The sequence below is a fragment of the Amblyomma mixtum genome, chromosome 7 (assembly GCF_055824585.1).
Source record: "Amblyomma mixtum isolate Tamu chromosome 7, ASM5582458v1, whole genome shotgun sequence".
NCBI classification, from domain to species: domain Eukaryota; kingdom Metazoa; phylum Arthropoda; class Arachnida; order Ixodida; family Ixodidae; genus Amblyomma; species Amblyomma mixtum.
Window position 1 is genome coordinate 75455266 of NC_143018.1, and position 10699 is coordinate 75465964.

Sequence of the window (10699 nt, forward strand, 5' to 3'; positions counted from 1 at the left end):
ATGACAACTGACCATGACGATCGACATTATCAAACCATGCATTTGACTACGAAATTCAAAGGTGGGAAAACCGCAGTGGCTTCGAAGGTCAGATACTGACAGACAGACAGACAGACAGACAGACAGACAGACAGACAGACAGATTTATTTGACATCATGTGTACACAATGTTGGGAACATGGGCAAAAAGCCGGAAAAAGCGCGGCTTGGCAGGGCCCATGTTCCCTATTAATAAAGGCTACATATGTTATGAATTCTGGTACAAACACAATTTGACAACAGCAATGATTATGAAATGGTATAAAGATCACCGTTAAAAAACATAGTTTAGTATTCAATTCGACATAGGAGTATGAAGTAGCAATGAGGGTTATTAAGAAAGTCAATTTGGAATACAGCTGATTAAGATATGTTACAATAATAATGCTTATTAGTAGTTTACTATACAATTCAACATAGCAATATGAAGTAGCAATCAAAAATGCAAAACAGAATTTGGAAAATACAAAACTATCACAAATTATCACAGTTCAAATCAAACAGTATGAAAAAGTTTACCACACAGACATTTATCGCTGGACAGAAATGATCATGTAATATTGCCGAGTGAGTTGAGTAATGATGGCAGTCTGTAACTTAGTGCCTGAGTTCCGTAGTTAGTTCGTTGTTAGTTAGACTGATACCTGTCTTCCATAGACGAAATGTATAAATCGAAGTTCTCCCCCCGCGATATACTTATAATGCGCGTTTTCGCGTGCAGGTCATTCATCATGCCTACAACGTGTTGTGCACAAGTCTATGTCATTTAGACAGCTGTATCCTCTCAATAAACAATGCAAGAAAGATAGTCAGGACGAAAAACAAATGCTATGGGGTCGCTTAACTCATCTAAAGAGGGAATGGGATGGGGTATGTTCTGGATCCATTGCACACGGATGGAATTTTTGGGGACTTGCTCCGCGTTGACCCTTTTGGGTTGCTGCCCCGCGATGCAACGTCTTTCTCCACATTTTCTATATACGCCGACGACATCACCATATAGACCAACTCCCGATCCGATGGAGCGATTGAAGAATCATTACAACGAGCTTTCGGCACGTGATTCTATCGAGTTGCTCATTGACAACCACCCAATGCTCCAGTAACCAAGATTAGGGTCCTTGGTAGGTTGATTCAGAATAATACAACACGCAGGCTACGCATCACGGCACACCAGAAAAGCTGTCTGGTGACGCACATTGCCACCCGTCGCAATAGCATGAGAGCAGCGTACATATGCAGGATCATGCAATCATTCATGACAAGTCGAATGACATACGCCTGCCCCTACTATAATCTACGTTGCTGAGACGAACGGGCACCTAATATTAATATCCTAGTTAGAACTGCAGACAAGGCGGCCCTTTATCTGCCAGCCTACGCCATAATCTTTGCGCCACCGCGACACACACACACGCACACACCACAAGCTTTTCTTGTAAAGGGACTCGGAATTCTTTTGCATCAAATGTGTGTCTTCCGCTCCTAGCCAATCAACCCTAAAGAAGGTGCCGAGTCGGCACAGGACTGCAGTTCCCTCCAGAAATATCGACAACCTGGGATTATTTACCGTGCACTGACATCGCAAAATACACGGGCCTCTAGATTTTCGCCTCCATCGAAATTCGGACGCAGCGGCCGGGATCGAACCTGCGTCTTTCGGGTCAGCAGCCGATCGCGGTAACGACTCAGCCACCACGGCGGGTCAATTAATTATGCAGTTAGGCGCCTTAACTGTGTTTAAGATTAATTATGTGCTTCCTTTGACAGACGCGCCGTCACAACCCTGAGGCAAAGAGGAGCAACTAGAGGCAAAGAGAAGTAATTAGAGCCGGCGAGGAGGCTTTAATGCTTTCGCATTACTCCAATGCGGTTTCCGCAGTGCCGTGTGACTTTTCAGTTCAGTTCAGTTTATTTACCTTAAAGGCCCCCTTGTATCGGAGGTATTACATAAGGGGTGGGATTTTAATGAAATGAGCAAACAAAACAGCGAATATTATTCAGCACTGAAGGTGATCGGTTACATGTTCTTGAAAAGTAGAGGATGAAGCGATGTTGACGATGTCAGGGGGTAGGCCGTTCCAGTCCGTTGCTGCTCGAAAGAAAAATGAAGCGGAAAAGGTAGCAGTATGCGATGGCGGCCGGGCAACTTGTAGGGGATGACTGGTGCGGTGAGATATGCGTGCGGCAGCTGTGATTGTGATATACGGTGACCGATTGAGGGAAGAATGAAATAATTTGTGATAAAGGGTGAGACTTGAAATGCGACGACGGAACGAAAGGGGCGGTAGTCCTGATAATGCTTTCAATGAAGAAATGCTGACGCCATATGAGTATGCAGAGTGGATGAATCGAGTGGCACGGTTTTGGACAGCTTGTAATGCATTAATTAAATAAGTTTGGTGCGGCCTCCATATGGCAGAGACGTATTCTAATTTTGGTCTGAAGAGCGATTTATATGCGAGTAATTTTACGTGTTGAGGGGCAAGGCGGAGATGGCGCTTGAGAAAACCAAGTGTTTTATTCGATGCTGAAATGATGTTGCCAATATGGGTGCGCCAAGATTAATCACAAGACAAGGTGACTCCTAGATACTTATAAGATGATACTGAATTAATCGAGGTGTTAGAAATGGAATATTGGAAGCGATGCGGGCTATGGCGACGAGAGAAGGATAAGAGTTTGCATTTATTAGGATTTAGGGACATGAGCCAGTTGTTACACCAATTAAGTACGCTGTTAAGATCGGTTTGAAGACTAAGTTGATCACTAGAGTTATTAATAGTGCGGTAAATAACACAGTCGTCAGCAAACATTCGAATACTGCAGGAAACGTGGTCAGGTAAATCATTAATATATATTAAAAAGAGTAATGGACCGAGTACAGATCCTTGCGGAACGCCTGATGTAACCGGGAGGCTGTTAGACAGGTGGCCGTTAGCAAACACTGATTGAGAACGATTAGTGAGAAACTGCTCAATCCACTGTAGTATGTTAGGATGTAAGTTCAGCTGTGCAAGTTTCACTAATAAACGACGGTGGGGAATTTTATCAAAAGCTTTCGCAAAATCTAGAAATATGGCATCAGTCTGTTTGTTACGGTCAAGATTAGTGTGCAAGTCGTGAAGGAACAACGCTAATTGGGTTTCACAAGAGAGGCCCTTACGAAACCCATGTTGTGAAGAATGGAAGAAATCATTTGAGTCTAAGAAATTTATAATTTGAGAGTAGATGACATGTTCCATGATTTTGCAGGGTACGCTAGTTAATGAAATGGGGCGATAATTCATGGGGGAGTCTCTGTTACCTGATTTGTGTACTGGAAGGACCTTCCCCGTTTTCCAGTCATCTGGAATGATCCCTGAAGAGAGCGATTGCGAAAAAATCAAAGATAAGTAGGCTGCACATGTTGATTTCACATTTTTAAGCAGTTTTGTATTAATCATGTCCATACCAGCTGATGATGAGAGTTTCATGTTATCAATTATGGAAGCGATACCATCTGCGAAGAATGTGATAGCTGGCATGATGGCTTCTGTGTTGAGCGATGGTAACTGTGAAGGCATATCAAATTCACTCGTGAAAACAGATGCAAATGCGTTATTAAATATTTCTGCGCATTCATGGTCAGTAACCGCTTCGTGCAAGTCGTTAGTGAGTGTAATATCATGAGTGTGCTTAGGATTTAAAACCTGCCAGAATTGTCTAGGATTGCTGATTAGTAGCTTCGGTAAGTCAGTGTGATAAAATGAGCGCCTGGCGCTACGAACTGCAAGTAAGTATGATTTCTCAGATGCAAGGTATTTTTCCCAAGTGGCTTGATTATCAGTGTGTTTGGCTGTACGAAACAGGCGTTTCTTCTTGTTTTCTAGACGTTTTAGATGCTTAGTAAACCACGGCTTATTGCGGTTATTTTGGAAAGATACCCTGGGGATAAACATATTAGAGAGCATATTTAACTTATTTTTGAATATCAACCAATTTTCGTGAACAGAGTGAGTGTCGAATGTGGATTGGTACTCTGAAAAAAACATGTTAAGGTCTTCAGTTATTGCATCGTAATTCCCTTTATCGTAAAGATTTATTGTTTTTCTGGATGGGTGCTTCTGAGCTGGGGTAAATGAAAATAGAGCATGTAAGATTTTATGGTCGCTGATTTCAGGAAGATAACTAATGGATGATAGGTACTCAGGGCTATTAGTTAGTATTAGGTCAAGGGTATTTGCGGTTGCATGCGTGACGCGAGTAGGTTCCGAGACTAACTGTGTGAGGTTAAAATTTAAACAGACATCAATGAAGTTCTTGGCCTCTGTATTGCATGTTAATGAGGAAGTGCCTAAACTCTGCCAATCAATGTCAGGATAATTGAAGTCCCCGAAAAGGAGAATGCGCGCATTTGGGTATTTAATAACAAGATGATTTATAGTATCATTCAGATGTCGACAGAAGTTTGGATTTGACTGCGGGGGCCTATAACAAACGCCAAGAAGTACTGTTACAGGGGGAGTGCGAATAATTAGCCATAATGATTCCATATCAGATGTGACGTGTGCAATAGAGCATGATATACCTCGGTGAATTGCAACAAGAACACCGCCCCCCCGTGAGTCTTTTCGATCGTTTCGGTAGACGTTGAATTCGGGTAAGTCAGTTAAAACTTCAGCGTCGGACACGTTACTGTTTAACCAAGTTTCAGTTAGTATGAGTATATTGCTCCTGGATGACGAAATTACGTTGGATATGAGTTCACGCTTTGGGAGGAAGCTGCGGATGTTAGTCAATATCACGGAAAACGAGAGAACATTTGAGGGAACATTTGAGGGTGTCGGGCGCTGGCGTTTTATAGGTGTAGGGTGAAAGGACGATTGCTACGCGAGTTGCTTTACGGTGTTAGATGAAGTGTCAAAAATATAACGGTTCGAGCCGATGTGAAGGGTTTTAAATCGCAAGGAAAATTTGGCTGACCTGGCTTTAGCAAATGCAACAAGTTTTATCGCGCGTGACGAACGGCATGCGAGAAGTCCTCTCCAACACTATAAACCGTGCCTTTCAGATTTCGCCCATTTGATAGGAGGGATTCTTTAGTTTTGCTACTTGTGAATTTCACGATTATGGGACGATTTTTATCTTGTGAGTGACGACCGAGGCGATGAGCTCTTTCTATTTCGTGAGGTTCCACAGTTATTTCAAGGTTATTACGGCAAACATCAATTATTAGTTTTTCAGATTCTGCCCACGTTTCGCTATCAGTAGTGTCAGGGATACCATAGAAGATGAGATTGTTACGGCGTGATCTGTTTTCAGCGTCATCTATGCGGGTTTCTAGTTCCTGGATTATACGCGCCATGTTGCTTGTGTCAGCCTGCATCTTTTCAATGTCGTTTCGGAGGGGAAGTAGTGCTTGGTAGTGTGTTTCCAGGTCGGCCATACGATTGCTTAAATCGGTTATGGTTTTATCCGTAGTAGTGAGCTGGGATTTCAGTCCTTGTACTTCGGCTATTAGTTGGGTTTGGCCTGCGGTTAGTTTCTGGAGTTCCGCGAGTACTGCACTGTTGTCGTTAGGACCAGGGTTAGTTTCGATATCTCCTGATAACAATAGCAAAGAATGAACAACAGTGGCACACTCGGCGGCAATGGCGACACAGCACTGTGGGCTCGGGAACTGTACCAGAACATAATTGCTTGATCTTTTGGCAAATAAGGCATATGATTTACTAACCTGCATCGCAAAGATTAGCGGATTAGATGGCTGCGCTGAGGTGCAGTCACCGAGCCCACCTCACCGAGCCTTTTTTTCCGGAGCCCTCCGCTTCGGCACCTCATTCTTTCTTCGCTCCCTCCTTTACCCTCCCATACAGCGTGGTATCCACCCAGATATGTGGGACACAAGAGCGAAACGCCACCTCCCACGGCGAGAACGGAGGAACGGACAACCGGAAGGTGGCTGCCACGGGGAGATCCCGGAGGGTGGCTAGGAGCGTAGGACGCCACCTTCCAGCTGTGGGAGGTGGCGTGTGAAGAGCTGCGCTGAAACTTCGCCCTTCTGACTATCGTAGCCTTGTCAATTTTCGTGCTTTTATTCATTTCGGTGTAACGGGGAATCACTTGAACACTTTCTACTGACTCCCCGCATAAGCTAGACATAGATGCGCTGGCCATGAATAGTGTACTCAAGCAAGCTTAGCACTGTGCTCCATATCCAACCATTGTCCAGTGGTGAATATATTTTCCTTGAATACATTGTTGAGGCATGGACTGAAAAATCTGTCCTTTATTTAAATGTTGAAGTGCAAATGAGGAGCTTAGAGACAAGTACAGACATTATAGGATGAACTAAATTCACGAGTGTGGTGGCGAACTGATGTGGAAATTTTATTGCAACATACAGATTGTCCGCCACCCAACATTCTCAATCTCACTGTAAGCAAGTATTTGGAAATGAGCTCTGCCTCCCGACACTCCTTTCAGCTGCAATAATCATGAATCTTTTACATCAATTTACGCTCTGTAGTTTTTCAATCTGCAGTTTATCAATGCGAAAGCATTATATGGCTCGTCGGCAGCTGGTTTTATCGCTGATTTTGTGACCAGCGGCAGTGCTCACAAAACTGCCAGATGACGTGAACGTGGTATACACAGAAAAATAACATTTCTTCCATAATGCAAAAAACAGCGCGAACAAACGGGGACTAGACGATGAATACACAGGAACAAGCGCTTGTTCCTGTGTATTCTTCATCTAGTCCCCGTTTGTTCGCGCTGTTTTTTGCATTATGTATCACCAACTCGCCCGGTTATCTATCCTGTTACATTTCTTCCTTAGGTGCAGGGGATGGAACTAAGGACTTTCAGATTGCTAGGCGAGCATAGAACCCATGGGTGACAAAACCACTTTGCTTCTTGGCGAACATAGGCGCGCGTAGAATACGCGTTTTCTCACGACTGTATGGTAACGAACATGTACACTTCGTATAAAAATCGAAGCACTGATGCATTGTCCAGTTCTAAAATATCACTTATCAGCAAGACAATGCAGCAATGCGCAGCGCGAATAAAAAATAAATGGCGCGAAAATTTTGCATTTATCTCTCTCCATTAGGAACCGAGTCGTAGGGTACGGATCTGCGTCAGAATTCAAGAACAATACGTCTCACGTCAGGTCTCATCGAGGGCGCTTAGTTATCTGGTAAGGCGCATAGGACTGGAATCAAGCGGCAAGTATATTCCTGAGATTTGCGAGCCCATCTGAAGATTTCACTGACCATGACCTGACACGTGCTCTCTGAGGTCCTCTCTATTTGAACTTGTGAATGAGCACAGTGTACAGCGGTAGCCCTCTGCGCTAGCGTGAGTCAGCATATGGCACTTTAAAGCCTTTCGTCTAGTCGATGCAAAAGCGCATACGTCACACTTGAAGGGTCTTTCCCCAGTGTGAATTCGCTTGTGCCGTATTAATTTTGAAGACTCTGCACTTGTGAAAGGGCACATATCGCATTTGAACGGTTTCTCGCCAGTATGCTTTCGCATGTGCAGAACTAGAGTGTCAGAGCGAGCAGCTTTAAATGTGCACAAGTCGCACTTGAACGGTTTTATCTCAGTGTGCGTGCCCTTGTGTCGAGCTAAATTTCCAGAGTCCGAAGTTGTAAAAGGGCAGACATCGCACTTTAAGGGTCTTTCCCCTGTGTGCGTATGCTTGTGCCGAAATAAGGCTGAAGATTGTGCAGTTGTAAATGGGCACACATCGCACTTAAAGGGTCTTTCCCCAGTGTGTGTTCGCTTTTGTCGAGTTAAAGTTGAAAAATATGCAGTTGTATAAGGGCACATATCGCACGTCACCGGTTTTTTGCCACTGTGCGTACGATTGTCGCGAGTTAAGGCTGAAGAGTATCTGGTTGCGAGAGTTTCCATATCGCACTCTGAGGGTTTCTTGCCGGAGTGCGTACTGCCATGTGGAGCGACACTTCTAGACTCTGCAGGTGTAAATTGACCCCGGTCGTGATTCAAGGGGTTTTCGCCAGTTTGCGTACTATTTTGCGAAGCGACATTTCTCGAGTGTGCAGCTGTAGAAGGACGCGTGTCGTGATGGAAGGGGCTTTCGCGAGTGTGCGTACGATTGTGCCTAGTTAACGTTGTGGAGCCTTCAGTTGTAAAAGGGCACTCAAGACTCTCATACGGTCGCCCTCGTGAGTGGCAGCGCATATCTCTCTTACAGTTGCACTTCGCACACACCGCTGGGTACTTTGAGCATTTAAATGGCTCTCCTCCTGTCTCAAGGTGCATGGGCCTCGTAGCATCGGCGAAGTTCGCTGAAACGCATTCGCTGGAGGGGCAGCTGAACACATCTCCTTTCAATGCAGGTGGCTCCCGCTGAACTGAATTCGGTTCCATGAGCGAATGTGGCGCTAGGGGTCTTTGCTGGTCGTGTTCACCACCCTTCGACGATGGTTGTTGTCCGCCAATGAGCCCAGAACACAACCTCCGTCGTGGTAGTCAGGAGAGAACACCGCTTCTGAAATTAAAGTTAATAGAATGTGTGGGGTTAGAGCAAATCGGTTTTTTTTTCGACATACTCACTCCGCAATATTTCCTTGCTTTGGTTCAAGCATGCCACATTGTTGTTTGCATCAAAGAATATTTCTCACAAAGATTGATGTTAAGATAACACGCAGGACGCGGACATTTTAAGGCAACGCACCACGCAAACGACATCTCAAGCATTAAGGAGTGGACTCATTTAAGATTTCAGAATAGTGCTAATAGTGTATCAACTGGCGTATGCAGATGTACGGGGTTTCTTGCAGCGTGTTAAGGCAGCTCGGGTATCGCGCTTTATCATAGGGCTTATTTCATGTCGTTGTTTGTGTATGTGGCGGGGCAAAAGGTGGTGGTGGTTCGATGACAGCGAGTGGGCGCAGAGATAGAGAGATACAGAGAAAAGGAAAAGGCAGGGTTGTTAACCAGAATGGTTTCCGGTTGGCCACCTCGCACTGGGTAAGGGAATGACGGGATTAAAGAGGGAAGAGAGAAGGAACGGGAAACACAGACACAATCTGTCAATCAAGGCAGTCTCCCTCAAAAAACAAAACAGTGCCGTGTAAGCCTTGATGGCAGTCGACTGTTGTGGCCACGGACTGAGCATCTTCGCCTCTGTGAAAGGGCGAGGATCAAGGCTGCCCAGAGCACAACGCAGCTTACGTCTTTCGTTCACAAAGACAGCGCACTCACACAGGAGATGACTGATTTTCTCTTTACAGGCGCAGTTTAGAAAGAAAGGCTGTCCGCCTTCGCGATCCGGAAAGCATATTGATTTGTGAAGGCAACACCGAGCCTAGACGCCACAGTAATGTTTCTTCACAACGCGCTTGATCACATGGAAGATGGAGGCGCAGTCCAGAGTACAATGCCCTGAGGCGATAGTTGCAGAACTCTCCCGCGTTCCACGCTGAAATTGTGAGCTCCAGCCTCAAAGAACAAAGTCCACATGCTGCGTCAGCTCTAATTTTGTGCAGAAGCTTTCACTTAAAATATACTGATGGTCAGGTGCTGCAGCAAAGCCGGAGTTATGAATATGCTTCAAATTTGCTTTAAACCCTTGTAAAAATTAGCCATTCATTATCTACCCAATGCTTTTAACATCCAGCGTGTAAATTCTTGCTGTTCCGAAAAAAGTGCTCTGGCAAAAGTTTGATTGAACAATGTCGGCGCGCTCCAGTGGAACTCTTTTTCAGCCCATCCTTGGCATCCTTAGTTGCAGATTGTCCTTGTAGAAATGCGCCCGCCGCCACTTCTCGGAACACAGTATGCTGCACATCCTACGGCTGTGACCTTCTAGCCTGGGGTCGGTCTAGCCTGGGTTCGGTCCTGTCAAAATCATGCTTTTGTAGCATGCAGTTTAGCTTTCAAGAACAAACAACAAGGCTAGTGATCGCAGGGTTTCCCAGTGACGTCATAATAAGAAAGTGCGACTTGTTGCTGAAAAAAGTATAACAATCGAGCGCAGTTTTCCGGGAGCAAGAGGGGGTTGGGTAGAGAAAAGCTGAAGAACCTGTTGTTCTTCCATATGTATATATCCTATCACATAATTCGAAGAATGCAGCCAGAAGGTATGATGTTGGTGTGGTCTTCTCGGCACCAAATAAGTTGTCGAAAATTTGAAGCTTGGTCGGGCGAAGCATGAATTTGCTTATGTTCCTTGTAAAGTGGGTGTGGTATACAGGATCCCGTTATGTTGTGACAGTGTATGTAGGTCAAACTGGAAGGTGTATCAGTGTTCGGTTACGGGAACACGAGAGATCACTAGAGATTGGTAAGTGGTCGAATCTGGTTACGCATTTTAGGGGTGTAATGGCTGCGTCCATTTCTATCACAGACAGTTGTTTTAGATTCCCATTCGGCAAAGATCAACCGGGAAATCATAGAGGCCTAACATATCATGAGATTAGAGGAAGAATGTGTCAGTGACCCTTTCATTGCTTTAACAGATAATGAGGTTAGATTTATTGAACAATGCATGCATATGGAGTTGTCAGGACATGGTTTTTGGTTTTTGATGATTGTGCAGTTATAGTGCTGCTTGGCTGGGATATGATTGTGTTTTCATCAATAAACTTTAGTTTCGAGACAGCGTTTCTCCTGTTTGCTCTTCATCTTCATCTTTAGC

The 10699-nt window shown here is 44.7% G+C and overlaps 1 pseudogene; it reads right to left on the reverse strand.

Annotated features, from left to right (window-relative positions):
• Positions 1–4907: 4907 nt before the first annotated feature.
• LOC149336540 (uncharacterized) lies at positions 4908–5779 on the reverse strand (annotated as a pseudogene).
• Positions 5780–10699: the final 4920 nt, after the last annotated feature.